The sequence below is a fragment of the Bubalus kerabau genome, chromosome 3 (assembly GCF_029407905.1).
Source record: "Bubalus kerabau isolate K-KA32 ecotype Philippines breed swamp buffalo chromosome 3, PCC_UOA_SB_1v2, whole genome shotgun sequence".
Taxonomy (NCBI): domain Eukaryota; kingdom Metazoa; phylum Chordata; class Mammalia; order Artiodactyla; family Bovidae; genus Bubalus; species Bubalus kerabau.
The window spans coordinates 151513137-151529521 of record NC_073626.1 but is presented as its reverse complement, the minus strand read 5'-3'; the positions used below and the strand labels follow the sequence as shown (position 1 = coordinate 151529521).

Below are 16385 nucleotides of genomic sequence, written 5' to 3'. Positions count from 1 at the left end.
TCCTTAAATATTATCTTGCAAAATCACAGTGTCAGCTTCTTCCTTCTTTCTGACTATAAACATACTTTTTTTTTCTATCCATAACAATCACACACACACAAAAGAAACGACAATTAAAAAACAACCACAATCATAAAACCTGTTTTGAAAATCTGCTACCTTGAGTTATAGCTCATTTGTTTTTTACCTCTTTAACTCCTCACTTATATATCACCTATTCACTCTTTCAGTTATTATTTACTAATAATTTATTGTTGTTATTAGCTATTAACAAAAATGTATTAAATATTAGTTTGTTTCAAATCTAATAACATGGTTCTGGAGGCACAAATGTAACAAAGACAAAACATTTGCCTTTGACGATTATACAGAACTGAGGAAAAAGATGAAATTATTATACAGCAAGATGATTATTTTGTAGTCTAGATACAATTAAAGGGCTATGAAAGTGGTTCCTCTCTCAAAAGGCACAATTAATACTACCTTTCAGCCTGGAGAAAAAAGCTTCATAGAAGGAATGACATTTGAATTGAAAAGACACAGGCTTTTATAAGTCAAACAAGGGGAAAATGAATATTTAGGTAGAAATAACAAAGGCAATAAGCAATATGAGACAAACATGGTACACAAAGAGAAATAATTGAAGCTGAAGAAGCAACAAGTAGTCTCCTATGGTTAGAATGAAGGAAAGAAAGAGAGGGATTGGTGGTTGTCCAAAAGGGGCTACTTAGAGTCCTGTTTTGAAGAGTCTTACTGAGCTTGAAACTTTATATTATAGAAAACTTTTAAGAAGGGGAGAGAAATGATCTGATATATATGAAAAAGCTTCATGGTGGAAAACCGGATTATGTAAGAGTCAGGAAGATGGGAATTCATCAAAGGTTCAGATAAATGTTGCTGTTGTTCAGTTGCTCAGTTGTCTGACTCTTTGTAACCCCACGGACTGCAGCACACCAGGCTTCTCTGTCCTTCACTATCTCCCAGAGTTTGCTCAAACTCATACCCATCGAGGCAGTGATGCCACCCAACCATCTCACCCTTTGTTGCCCTCTTCTCCTCCTTCCCTCAATCTTTCCCACTGGAGGCCCGTGCTGAAGGGGTTAGTGTTCAGCACGTGCATTATAAAGCACTTCAGTGATTAGAAAAGAATTTTCCCTCTTCTGCTTAAGCAAAAATGAGATTTCTTATTGACTTTCACTCCTTCCCCAAATTGACTGAGAAAGGCTACTGCAATAGGTCTACAGAATTTTCTGAAGGCAACCATCTTTTAAGAATTCCCACAGTAAGCCTCCCTTATTAAGGAACTTGTAGTCATGGCCAAACGAAAGGACTAAATGCATAATAACCATTACTTTTATTCTGAGCATTAGAAAAAGTGCTCATCAGAACCAAAATTTTGTCTTTTCCTATCTCCATCTGGCCAAACTGTGAAAAGGCCAGGCTTAATAACAGCATCCTCTGAACAAGAACTATAGCCTTTTTGCAGCAGGTGGTTCCCACCTCTGCCTACAGAATTGCAGCCCAAACAATCTGCTCAGAATTGCAGAGAACTCAGTAGAATGTGCTTATGACTCAGGCTGTTGAGTAGGAGGACTGTTATTGTTATTTTAACTCGTGCCAGAGTATGTGGGCAAATCTCCCTGTTTCTGTCTCGAGTTAACCAAGAGACATCCCTCTTCAAAACCTCACCCCTGGAATAGATTCTTACTCAGTTAGAGCCAGAATGGTTTGGGGTCTGGGTACGACTGCCAGCTGATAGTAGAGATTAGAAAAGGCTTTCATACAGGGAACATCTGATATTCTAACTTACCAATACAATTTACTTTTAGAATGCTTAAATCTGCCTTTAAAATTGCTTGCACAGAGTGCCATAGACCAGAGCTGAATGCTGATGAGATAGCATTCAGCTTGTGACTACATTTGACTTGTAGTCAGCACAAGTCAAAGGTACTTGTTTTCAGAAAGGATGGTGAAAATAGCAGGTCTTCTTTTGCTTTCCCTTAACTGTTGGGGTATTGTGGTCCTACTGTTTGTCTTTCTCTTGCCAAATGTTCTCAACAGTGTAAATACTCATCAAGTGCTGCTCCTAAGGAATATTGTAAAAATGAAATAAAAAAAATCAGCCTATTTTTACAGAATATTGTCTTAAAGGATAAACTTCACGCAACAACATTTCAGGAAAAGGTGTAAATCTATTCTGAAGATATAGAAATATCAAAGAAATGTCAGGCTGTGGCAAATATTAATATTATTAGGTAGACAAAAGATGACATGGAATATGAAAATAAATATTTTCTGCTTTTAAAATCGTTTTCCCATTTCCACTTAGCTAATTTGTCTCTGTTTTTCTGATGCTATAAATTAAGATTCAAGATTACATATCAGTAGGATACAATATTGTCAAAATGCTATTAAATTATGCATCAAAAAGAGGCAGGAAAGTTCCTCAGCATTCCAGAAGTTATGGGCAAACTGAAAGAATCCTGAAAAGGGCAACAACCATCACTGGTATTCATAAAAGATAATGTAACCCTTGCATACCTCTCTAGTCCTTCAAAAAGTGAAGGTCCACCAATACAGAGACACCAGTCCAGAGACAGCCCAGAATATCACAATGTCAGAATATCACATTACATTACATAGAGAGGATATGGCGATGACGTCAGGGAGGTAGAAGGTGTCAGCTGATACAGCACCTTATTGGCCATAGTAGGAGTGTGGGTTTTCTTCTGACTATTAAAGACAGCCAATGGTGAATTTTGAACGAGAGAGTCAAATCAATTGATTCATAAAAGATCAGACTATGTGAACAATAGATTATACAAGAACAAGATTGAGCATAGGAGGCTATTCCATTAGCTAAGGTGAGAGAGAGTGGATTCCAACAAAACAGGTAAAGACAATGAAAAATGGTTAGATTCTGGACAGAGATGAGCTTTTACTGTTACCATCTGTGATGAGGCTTAATTAGGTTAAATACTATGCCTCTAATAGGTAGTGGAGTCCAGAAATAATGCAACTGTCAGGGTTGTTTACTATACTCTAAATGTTTACATGGGGCGTTTGTGTCAAAAAGATGCTGATATTAAATGAAGTAGTAAGACCTAAATGTCAGAGAGATATATCAATCTTTACCCTAAGAATTATATGTATTAAGTTTGAAACATTCAATTCTAAATTTTACAAAATAATCAGTAATATTAGACACAATTACAAAGATTTTGACATTTACAAAGCATTTTCACTCCTGTTATCCTATACAGTGTTAAGATAGCATAGCAAAAGAGAGATATCTAATAGTCACCTTTATAGGTCACTGAAGGCCATTATCAATATCCTGTTTTTCTCTCTGGGTAGATATGGTGCCTTCCTTACTTTTCTCCCATCAGTCCCCTCAACATTCAAAAAACAATCCTAATATCATTGGTGGAATAAATGAAACTGCTATTTACTTATCAAACTGGTTATGTTTCCCGCATTCTTTTTCTGGTAGGCAGCTTAGCTTTGAAGTCTGAGACAGATGAATTTGAATATAGGCTATGCAACCACTGTACGGTCTTAGTAAGTTTCCCGAAATATATGGGGCTCAATTTCCCATCTGCAAAATTGTATTGCACTCGTGACCTGCAAGCTGTACAGTAAATCTTACGTGTATTTATATTTGCCCAGCAAAGGTTAGTTTATCTCTTCTTTCTCTCCCAACCCTCTGAGTAGTAATTTATTCCCTTCAGGAAACAGAACAGTGCAAGTGGGGTCTCTTTTCTCCACACCCTCTCCAGCATTTATTGTTTGTAGATTTTTTTGATGATGGTTATTCTGACCAGTGTGAGGTGATACCTCATTGTAGTTTTGATTTGCATTTCTCTAATAATTGGTGATGTTGAGCATCGTTTCATGTGTTTGTTGGTCATCTATATGTCTTTGGAGAATGTCTGTGTAGGTATTCCGCCCATTTTTTGATTTAATTGTTTATTTGACACAGTGGGGGAATAAGAGGGTGGGATGAATTGAGAGTGTTGCTTTGAAACATATATATTACCATACGTAGAGCAGATAGATAATGGGAAGTTGCTATATAACACAGGGAGCTCAGTACTCTGTGACTACCTAGAAGAGTGGGATGGGGTCGGGGTAGGAGAGGGATTCAAAAGGGAGGGGATGGTTGATTTACAGTGTTGTACAGCAGAAACCAACACAACAGTGTAAAGCAATTATCTTCCAATCAAAAATAAATTTAAAAAGAAAATAAAAAAATTATAAAATATTCAATGTCTATAAATCTTACTGGTATATATATTGATATTTCTTTTACCTTAAATGAACTATAAAATTAAATGTAGTGATAGAGAAAAATAAGAAAAAAAATCCTTTTTTAAAAGTTTCTCTCATGATTTTTGAAGGGAATATGAACAATTAATATGGGCCAAATAAGAGTGTTTTTCTTTTATGCATCTTTTAAATTTCAAAGGTAACATTTACCCTTGTAAATATTACCAAATATTGTATTTGGGAATAGTCAGTATTTCATCCATGGAGAAATAAAAGAGATTGTAATTATTGCATTATGGCAAAAGCAGTAAAAAATATGAATACCATTACTGAGCAAGCTACTCAGAGCCAAAAAAAAAAAAAAGAAGCCCATAACCAAAAGTTTTTCTAATAGGAAAAAAATGAAACAGAAACAGAATTGGCATGATATCACATATTAAGATATTTGGATCTCTTATAAAATTCAAGAGATGCTTTGAAAGCCACACTTAAGCCATTTTAGCATTAAATCTTCCAAATGCTGAAAGTTATTTAGAAATAAATAACAATACTGAGCACCAGATGACTAAAACATTCAAATGAGTCAACCTTGTGACAGAATGAGTCAATCAGAGATCCTCATGTATTAACATGGATGAATCTCTAAATACAGTGCTGGGTAAAGGCAAGGTACAAATAATATCTGCAGTATGACACCATTTACGTAAAGTGTCAAAATGTAAATGATCCTATGGAATATTATCTCATACATATGTCCTTAAAGTTAGGAAGTCATTAAACACTGGAAGGCTATATCATCTTCAGGGTTGTGATACATTTTAGGAAGAAAGGAAAAGTTTATTTCTTTAGAAAAGATTTCAACAAAGCTGAATGCTAGCATGATTTCAAATTCATGGGGCTGATACTTGGGTATTTATCATAATATTTCCTGGTGTGTGTGTGTGTGTGTGTGCACGTGTGTGCGCTCAGTCACACAGTCATGTCTGGCTCTTTTGTGACTCCAGACTATAACCCACCAGATTCCTCTGTCTATGGGATTTTCCAGGCAAGAATACTGGATTGGGTTGCCATTTCCTCCTCCAGGCAATCTTTTCCTACACAAGGATTGAACTCATGTCTCTTTGTGCCTCCTGCATTGGCAGGCGAAGTCTTTATCCCTGCACTACCTGGGAAGCCCCAATATTTCCTATATTTCACTCTGAAATTTTTGTAGATTTTCTTGATTAAAAATAAAATAATAAAGAAATAATGAAACCAGTAAAATTCATATTGCTATGGCCAATTTAAGATTAACGTACATATATGGAATTTAGAAAGATGGTAACAATAACCCTGTGTACAAGACAGCAAAAGAGACACTGATGTGTAGAACAGTCTTATGGACTCTGTTGGAGAGGGAGAGGGTGGGAAGATTTGGGAGAATGGCATTGAAACATGTGTAATATCATGTATGAAACGAGTTGCCAGTCCAGGTTCGATGCACAATACTGGATGCTTGGGGCTGGTGCACTGGGATGACCTAGAGGGATGGTATGGGGAGGGAGGAGGGAGGAGGGTTCAGGATGGGGAGCACATGTATACCTGTGGCGGATTCATTTTGATATTTGGCAAAACTAATACAGTGTTTGAGGTTTAAAAAAAAAAAAAAAGATTGTATATTCAGTAGTTCCAACAGCAAGAAATTTAATGAAAATGTATTTTTCATCTCCTAGAACAAGAAATCATTCATCTTTATTTTTTAAGTAATATTATTCTGCTTTTATCATAGGAATTGAGTCTAAAGAAAGATATGAAATCAAACAAAATATTCTTTCTGCTTGTACACTGAGCTAAAATATATACGTTCCTTCATTTACTTACACAACAATTGTAAAGTAACAAGTACAAACATCAAATAAATTTTGTCTGTCATGACTTTTTGGTAAATGCATTGTAATTTTTCTTCCTTAAATTCAGAGAGAACCAACTCAAAACAAAGGAGAATCTGATGACTAGACATTTCTATCACAACCAGCCTCACGATAATAGCTGGGCTGATACTTTTCCCAGTGACTTGCTCCCAGACCCAAGCATACAACCTTGGGTGAATCACTCCAACTACCTGCCTCCTTTCTCTCTGCCTCATGCCCCAATCTACAAAATGAGCATCCTTATAGCTACTCACAGGGCTGTTATAGATTTAGTTAATATGGGCTAAGTCACATAGGACCACACCTGGCACATAGTAAGTGTTGAGAAAACACTGTTGGTTCTGTTAGCCATAGCAGGAGAGACAGGCTTAATTCAGTCCTCATTTCAGAGAAATATTTTTTTGTTCTTTTACTATGAAAGCATTCAAAACATTACAAAAGGTCATTTTAATAATCCTAAATCTATTAGCTATAAAAGGCATGTATATTTTCCCTTATTAAAATGAACTAAAATTTATTTAATAAAGATTTTTTAAAAAAAATACAGTTAATAAGTGGTTATTTTTCACAATTATGTGTAAGTCTTTTACTTTAGAGAGGCCAGGGTCTTACCTGTTCAAAGAAGTGGTAAAATGGTAAAGTTCGTTATATTGTGTTCTCAAAGGGTTGATAATATGTTCTGGTTTCTTTCTGTAAAAAAAAAGAATTTATGAAATTAATAATTTAATCTCTGATCCACGTGTTACAATTATATTATGTAGGTCAATATCAAATTCAACTCATGGCTTTACTCTTATATTGTGTAAATATGAGACTATGAGATGAATTTCATGATGGTTCTTACTAGTTATATGCTGAGCATTTACAAAGAGCAAGGTCCTTTTCTGAGTGTTTCGAAGAGAGAAGTAAAAATGCTAACTGTTGCAGACTTTTTTTTTACTTTTTAGCTTCACTCCAGTGAATAATATTTTAAATATTTTAATATAATTAAATTTTATTATAATACATAATATTTTAATTTGTTTAAATTGTTTTCGTTAATAAATAACAGGCAATTGTAATCTCTCCCAAGAGAATATATTCATCCTGGTAAACTGTTAATTATGTCCAGTAAGCCTTAAAGGACTGGGCCTTTAGCCCAGTCTGCATAGATTCTCTATAGCCAGGATGGAAGGGAATTTTTTTTTTTAATCAACTAATTACATTTTCTTTCTAGAGTACTAAACTTATTTTGACATTCAGGATACTAAAAGTCATTCTGGATTAGTAGTTCTGCTTAGAATTCCACTAAATGCAAGGGGCAGAACCGAGACCCATTTTTAAGTTGTGCTCTTACAATTAAATTGTAGTGCTGGAGAAGACTCCTGAGAGTCCCTTGGATCTTTTTGCAAAAAGATCAAACCAGGCAATTCTGAAGGAAATCAACCCTGAATATGCACTGGAAGGACTGATGCTGAAGGTGAAGCTCCAAAACTTTGGCCACCTGAGCGAAGAGCCGGCTCATTGCAAAAGACCCTGATGTTGGGAAAAATTGAGGGCAGGTGGAGAAGGGGATGAAGAGGATGAGATAAATGGATAGCATCACCAACTCAATGGACATGAGTTTGAACAAAGTCTGGGAGATAGCAAAGGACAGGGAATTCTGGTGTGCTGCAGTCCATGGGGTCACAAAGAGTTGGACACAACTTAGTGACTAAACGAAAACCTATTTTTTTTTTTTTTTTGGTATAGGTGATTAAAGCTATGCATCTCTGTGTGTCTTCACCAAGGCTTATGTGATTTCACACCTGGTAAAACAGACCCCATCACATTCTCTAGGAAGATGCTGCTCTAATAGTAAGAAGCCCTCAGAATCAAACAGATAACTATTAACTCTTCTTAAAGACCCAGAAGAAAGGGCAAACTTGGAAAGACATAGAACAGGGCGTTCAGTTCTTCTCTGTGATTCCTCAAAGAAAAATGTGTATATGGACATAAACAGACAGGGGTCTGATGCAAAAGTGACAAACATTGACCAGGTAAGGACCTGTATTAAGTGCTTTTACATATATAAGTCACTTAACCTGCAGGAATTCACATACAATGTACAGTAGAAAACAAATCTATTAATGCACATTAAAGACAGAAAGGCTTAACATTTTAAAAATGAAGAAACTGCTGCAGGCAAGAAGAAATATAGTAGAATTCTCCATTCCCTCAAATAACTTGATAGATATTTTAGGAAAAAAATATTCAACCACCCAGAACTCTGTACACAGCTATCTTTTTCAGTCTTGCTCAGTGATTCTCAAATTTGGAATATATATATATATATATATTACTATATAGTTCTATACACAATAAGACTCTATTACATAGAGTTCTATACACAATAACAAGACTAAGGAATTTTAAAGGGTAGTTTTGATCAAAAGCAAGTGAAACCTCATAGGTTGATTTCAGAACAAAATAAAAATGGTAAACTAGCTCTGGACTGTGTTCAGAAAGAGTCTTTGCATAATTAATCAATGAATACTAAATAAAGTATCGTCCTTTATTTCTTCTTTAAATTCCTTCTTTTCCTTCCATTCTTTTTTTAAACTTAAAAAAACAATTTATTTATTTGCCTGCTTACGGTCTTAGCTAAGGCATGTGGGATCTTTCATTGTGGTCCATGGACTCTCTAGCGGTTGGTGGGCTCCCCAGCTGAAGTGCACAGGCCTTCAGCATGTACAACATGCTGTTCTACAGCATGCAGGATCCTAGTTCCCCGACCAGGGATCGAACCCACGTCCCCTACATTGCAAGACAGACTCTCAACCACTGGACCCCCAGGGAAGCCCTTTCTTAAATTCTTCAATGTGCATATTTTTTTTCGTTTCATCTTTATGATTCTCAAATCAACATGCACACATGTATACGTGTGCAAGTACACAATTATATATGTGTGCATGTATATTTTAGCCTAGTAAAAATAGGAATTCTATAGAACAGAGGTCAACTATGGTCCACAGACCAGATCCATCCTGATGCTGCCTGTTTTTCCTAATATAGTGTCTTGGGCACACAGCCATGTCCATTCATTTCCTTGTTGTCTATGGATGCATTCACGCTCCACTGCCAGAGCAGAGCAGTTGTGACAGACTGTGTGGTCCTTCGTATATTTATATATTATCCTAAATATTACTATCTGGCCCTCCAGAGAAAATATTTGCTTACATCTGTTATCAAGGGACATGTTTGTCATTTGAGTAACACTAAAAACAATATTGAAAAACAATCTCTTGGCTTTTAAAGGTTTTTTTCCAAAAATTAACTCAATAGTTATATATGAATGAGAGAAATTCCAGCCTTAAACACTTAAAAGCTAATTTCACTCCACAGGAATTGGAGAATTATTGGCCACAGCATGAGATGATTATTGGAAAGCTGAACGTACCCAGTATTCATTCATCATAAAAATAATGCCCCATTTACCCATCATCCATATTTTTGTGGAGTTCTTTGGTTTATTAGAAAATTAAAATGACTATCTTTTTTCTAGGCTTTATTTTATGAGAAAAGATAAATGCCATTTGGGAATTATTTTTAAAAAGCAACTTATGGCCTATTCCATAAGGCATATAAACTTGAACAGCTGTTTTAAATTAACACAGTGCAATTAAAGGTGGTCATTTTTATTCCATATCAAAAGGTTTAAATTAGCACAGTTTTGTTAAGAATATTATTTTCCATAGTTTTAGTATTTTCTACAGTGGCTGAAACATCCCTAAAATAATCCTAGCAAATGCTTATATGGCATTTATTAATCTGCCAGACATTCAATGTTCCAAGCACTTCATATACATTAATTCACTTATTACTCTCCATCACCCTCTAAGTAGGCAACTCTTATTCTCCCCATTTTACAGATGAGAAAACTGAGGCCCAGAGAGTTTAAATGCCCTTCCCAGCATAATACAGCTAGAAAGTAGCCAAGCCTTTCAGACTTGATAGACCCCAAGAGTTGGTTTCAGGTCTTCAACTCTGGTTAAGGACAAGTTCAACCATAAAGGCTTTGTGGTTTCCCTGAAAAGTGGTATTTCATCTATGGAAAATTGCAATTTACTGAAACTACTTAGCACATCTATTATTCAATATATTCAGCTTCTTGAACAAACTGAAATTTACTCAGTTGCTCCACTGATTGTATCAGGTTTGCTTATGCCACTTTTCAGAACCGCTTAGAACTGGATTTGAACACTATTGAGAATCATGACTGACACCTGACAAAGTCATGTGATAGAGAACAGGATGTGCACTGGCTTCGCAAAGTAAGACGAGTATCATTGAAGGAGGAACCCAAGACAAACACTTGTTCAGCTATAAACAATTCAGCTTTTATCAGGTGGGTTATTCAGATAAATAGGATGTGCAGATAGTGCACTTAGGCTGCATATAATATATATTTAGCTGTGGTATATTTATATGCAAGGTATGTGACATGTATAGGGTTGAAATTAGAATGATAAATTGATGTAGACTTTCAGAATCTCATGGAGAAAATATTGCCAAGGTGTGCTTTTCCCAATGATACAAGAACCCACGTTTCATTCAGCAATAAAATAATGATGAAACCTTTCCTGGATTGCTAGACCAGAGTATACTTTTCATTAACCTTTGAAATACATTCTAGCATTAAGTTTCATTTGGTTATTTTGCATGTTTTGACAGACTTTTGTCAGATAACCTAAACACTGAGGTGCTTGAGATTGCTGGAATCCTGAAAAGCGTTTCTGCAGGCTAAGCTTAACCTCATCAGCTAGTGTTAGCTCTCAAATAAACTAACATTAACATCATTCTCTACCTCTATCAATATGCTTTATGAGATTTTGAACAGTTCATGTAATTCAGTGCACTTGACCAGGATAACAAGATTTCAACTAAGTGGCCAATACCGCTGAGAAAATATCCACAACCCAGCAGTCTTTAAACGGAGAGTAGCTACCAACATAAACCATTTAGTTCAATGTGCTACTCAACCATTTCTATCCCCTAAAGGTTTAGAAGCAGTTCATTATCACTGATTATCCACGAGTAACTGAAAGTCACAGTGAACCAAACTCACTGCTAGTTGAACAAATCGGAGAAAGGATCTTCTTTTTCTGCCAAAGTTCTTTTAGGAGAACATTATGTTTCTTGCAAAGGAAATATGCTTAAAAATGCACACTTGAAAGAACTGAGGACAGTTAACATAAGTCCTATTCAAAACATACAGTCTCCAATTGACCAGAGAATCTAGGTAAGATAGACAGAATTCTCCCTTTTAATCCCCAGACCTGCTATTTCAGGCTATTTCCAAGGACTAGCAGACTGCATTAAGATGACTTAATAGAAATTAGCTAGTTTTGTCCAAAGACTCTCAACATAGTTCAGGGCAGTAAAAAGAGGATACAAATAGGTGAAGGCTAAAGGATTGGATTAGTCAGAAAAGTCAGGTTTAAGTCACTGAGTCTTTAGAGAATGAAGGTTTATAAACTATTCATGCAAATCCTGATGTAAGCAGAGTAACTCTCCAGGCCAGCTCACACCATGGTGATGACCCAGCAAACTGTATATTCTTCTTGTGGCTCTACTAACTCGTGGCATCTGAGATTACTGCACCAGGAGAGGAAGATATCTGGAAGGTTGTGCACTGGCCCCTCGGTGCTTCAACAAGGAAATGACACTCATCACTGCCTTTCACAGCCTCCGGACTAAACCAACCACATGGGCTATGGCTAAATGCAAGGGGTTGAGAAACATGAAAGTTAGATGGAGATTGGGTGAGCAGTACAATTCGCCATCACAAGAGTAAAAAAGGCATGATGAGATACCCAGTGGCTATTTTAGGGCCATCTTTAGATTCCTTCCTTGTTGAAAAGGGTTGACAAAAAATAATGCTCAGCGATACCAGCTAAAAACTTATTTTGCTAAAGTAACAAATGCTGACTCTGATTGGATATATATTTGTTATATAAATATTCATCTTTTAAAATGTTTTCTTACTATGCATTGACCCTGAATATAGAGAACCTCGGGCATCAAGAGGCTACCCACATCAGTGTTTTCATTTCCTGATGTGCTGCACTATTGTTTTCTGCTCAGAAATCAGAATATATCTTACTATGCCAGATGCCACTTCATGATTTCCCTCTCAGATTCAAAATTCTTCTGTCAAAGTGACAAAATCTAAGTTTCTTGGCCTGGCTGCAAGGACTTGCATACTGTGACTGTACTTTTTCAAGTTTATCTCTGATTTTCTACCAACACAAGCCCTCACATCTTAGACTAGTTACTCTGTAGACCTAATAAATGCCCTTTTCATTCATGCTTTATATCTTTCTTCTGTGAAGTCCTCTTCTTGCCTCCTTGTCTCTCCCTCTCCCCCTTTCCATACTTCCTCTATGTCTGGCAACGCCTTGTTGAACTGAAGCTCTCTTCTCTAAGAACACTCCCTAGTCACCTCCAAGAATGTCTCTGTCCACTGGTTCCTGGTTCTTGTTTTTATTTGGCATTCATATGAACTATCCCAGGGGTCACTAGTGGTAAGGATCCTGCCTCCCAATGCAGGAGACATAAGAGACTTGAGTTTGATCCCTGGGTTGGGAAGATCCCCTGGAGGAGGGCATGACAACCCACTACAGTATTCTTGCCTGGAGAATCCCATGGACAGTGAGCCTAGTGGGCTACAGTCCATAGGGCTGCACAGAGTTGGACATGACTGAAGCAACTTAGCATGCATGCACACCTTGTGTTGTTACTTGCAGCTTATTGAAATGGAAACAAATTCACATGCCACCCTTTTCTCTGCTTTGTTTCAATACTAGAAGTTGTTGTTTAGTTGCTAAATCATGTCCTGCTCTTTTGCGATCTCATGGACTGTAGACCACCAGGCTCTTCTGTTCATGGGATTTCCCAGGCAAGAATACCGGAGTGATTGCCATGGCCTTCTCTTGGGGATCTTTCCGACCCAGGGACTGAACTCTCATCTCCTGCATTTCAGGTTGATTCTTTACCACTGAGTCACCAGGCCACTGAGCCACTATTGATTTCTAGAAGTCATTGGTTCCTATCAAATATATGGATTCTTTTTCTTCCCAGAATATTTTAAAATCAAAACAAGTGCAACTGAAGGACAAAAAATATTAAGCCATACAAGAACATACAAAGCACTTCAAGTAAGGCTGTCATATTATCAAACTGTCTCAAGAGGTATTAGCAATTTCCACTTCTATTTCCTTAGCCTATCAACAGCACTGTGTACTATTTATTTGTTTAAAATCCTCCCCATCCCACCCCAACTACTCTGTAAGCTCTAGGTGGGCAGGGGCCATTTTCTTTTGCATATATTCTCTTTTGTACTACTATACTTCCTGTCTAGAAGCAAGTACTTAATAAATATTCATCCGAAGACAAAAAATTGAGGTATGTACTCCAAAAAATTAAATACTTTAATTTTGCGTATATGAATTTCTCTGTTCTAAGCAATGGAAAGTCCTTTCTACCTGGCTTACTGTTTTCCCGATTTGAAAATGGGTGATTAGTAAAGGTTGAATGAATGAATAAACAAAAAAATGATAGCAGTGATGATAATAGTTTATCTCCCTGAGCATTCTGATGAGAACTTGGTTAAATCAGATCTTTGAAATAAAAATAACACATATTTTGGACGCGGAAGCTGTGTTACACCTTGGCCTATGACCTACTGGCTGCAGACTACGGGGCAGACCTTTCGGCTTTCTGAATCCTCAGTTTTATCATCAGTAAAATGGAGGTTATCCATGCACTTTCCCTTACAGAGTTACTGCAAGAATTAAATAAAATCATCTGCAGAAAGGCGCACTGGCAGCTGTGCTGCGTCAATGTCAGCCTTCAGATACTATTTCTTCGCCACTTAGCACAACTACATACACGCGTGAAGATATTGCCTATTCGCTTGTACAAAGTTCACGCTGATGTGAAATTTCTCAGCTTCAATCCTTCTCTTTTTCGCTTGCCTGCCAAATTCCTTTTGTAAGTTCTTAGGACACAGGATGGCTTTGGGAAATATTGTGCTCGATAAAGAAAGCATCTCATTCACTAACAGCCCCGATTTCACCTGCTGGGAGCAAACTGTCAACCTACAGCAGCACCCCAGGAAAGCATTTGGCTGAACCGGGTGACAGAGCACCTGGCTATTTTTGGGGGTCACTGTGAGCTCGCAAATTCCAGCTGTGGCCTAAAGAAATAAGAATTCAGTCAACTGATGATGTTCACTGCTGGAGCTCCCGTACTCTCTGAGGATGACATTCTTGACTGCTGGATCATTTGAAAAGACATACATTGCTAAATGTCTCTTTTCTAAAAAAGGCTCCACCAGAGAGGGAAAATACACACTATTCTCCAGTCATCTGACCAGAAAAATGAAATTCTGGCAAATCTACTTTTTGCCCAAAGAGCTAAAAGCTCTGAAAGCAGAGGGATTTCATTAACTGACTGGTGTCTTGGGATGGAGTTTACAATTAAGGGTGATCTCCAGCTGGTTCAGGTTCTTCATCTTCTGCTGCATATTGTTCAAGAGGCAACCCATGAGAATTTAATTAGCACAGTGGAGCCTCAGAGAGCACCCACCCCTCCCCACTTCTGTAATGCTAATTTGAAATATCTCCTTTTATCAAGTTATTTTCTGAACAGTGGCAGCCAACATTTTATTACTAAAGAAATTGCCAGTAATGACCCATTTGAAAAAGCCAAGATTTCTTAATGAAGTGAGAATATGACTTATTTGCTGAGAAAATATATCAAAATAAAAGCTAGCCCTGAAATTCATCTGAACCCATTATATTAGCATTCCTGGGTGTTTTGGAAATTCTATAACAGTGTTTGTGTATCCAAGATATATCCCAACAGTAATCTTAGAAATATTAAAACACACAAGGACAGAGCATTAAGATGTCACGGAAAGGGGAAGACTTGGCCTGGAGCTACTAGTAACAAAGAAAGGAGAGGGGAGGTTGCCTTCCTATAAATAGGAGGCAAAGGAGGAAACAGATCCTCTGCTGGGGAGTTCTTTAAAATGTTTTCTCCACCTCTTCTATTATTCTGTCAGTGGCCATGTAACTCCCTCTTTTCTGCTCTTTTCAGAAGAGTATTCTATTATTATGCTTTATTTAAGAGGCTAAGATTTAAGCAAGTAAATAGACACCACAGGGCTTAAGGGCAGTTGGAATGGAGGGAGGAGAAGGGCAGAAATCAACACAGGAGGAGGGGCACAGAGAGACAGGGACAGCAGGGCTGGAGCCAGATGTCAGGGAAACCGAGCACTGCGTGCTCACGAAAGGCATTGACCTAAAGCTCCCAGTAGCCACTTGACATCTATAATCAAGCCATACGTGACTGATTTATAAAAAAAAACAAACATAAAAAATAAGACTAAAGTCTAAGCTTTAAAAGAAAAGCAAATAAACCAAAGAGATGGCAAATATTCCAGCTGCTCTAATTACAGTTGTTTTGAAGGAAAAGTGAAGGTTGCCAATGCCTTGTTTGGGTTCCCCTGAGCTCCCCAGGATCACATCAGCCACCTTTGGTATTTGCAGACACAAAATTTTGCTTCAGAGGTAGGGTTTTACCCTCACACTCTGAGAATGTTTTTTAAACTACTGTAGGCCAGTGAACATGCAACCATTTTTAAACAAAATTATTGCAGCTTTAAAAATGTATACCTGGATCACTTTGCTGTACATATGAAACTAACACAATGCTGTTACTCAACCATACTCCAATATGAAACAATTTTTTTAATGTATTATCTTTTAAAAATGTGGCTTCCCAAATTTTTTTTTAAATGTATTATCTTTTAAAAATGTGGCTTCCCATAATTACAGTGCAAAAATCTTGGGAGGCTTAGGGTGGGCTAACTCTGTGTGCCATGCTACTCTCCCCACATGCCAACTGACCAACCCATCTCCAAGGATCTTCCTAAAACAGTGAAGTCCAGCAGCCTGTCCTGTGAGTGCCCCCTGTACCTAGGGATGGGCATTATATCATCTTTAGCCGAGTCTTGACTTTAAGGGCTTTTAGAAGTACCTTCTTAGTGATGGAGTGCAGATCCTACAGGATAGTGGTTTTGTTTTGTTCAGTTAATCTGTTGATGATTTTATTTTTCCCATCTTACATCCATCCTAGTTTCAATATAATCTCAAGTTAAAAGTCATTCAGCTAAAAGAA

The 16385-nt window shown here is 37.1% G+C and overlaps 1 protein-coding gene across 7 annotated transcripts in view; it reads right to left on the bottom strand.

The window, feature by feature from the left end:
• The window catches only part of MAP2 (microtubule associated protein 2), a 133478-nt gene that overhangs the window by 96916 nt on the left and 20177 nt on the right, over positions 1-16385 (bottom strand). For all 7 annotated transcript variants that reach the window (XM_055573326.1, XM_055573319.1, XM_055573322.1 and 4 more), the window contains exon 2: positions 6792-6869. The gene's annotated coding sequence lies outside the window, so the exon portion shown is untranslated. The remainder of the gene's footprint in view (positions 1-6791; positions 6870-16385) is intronic.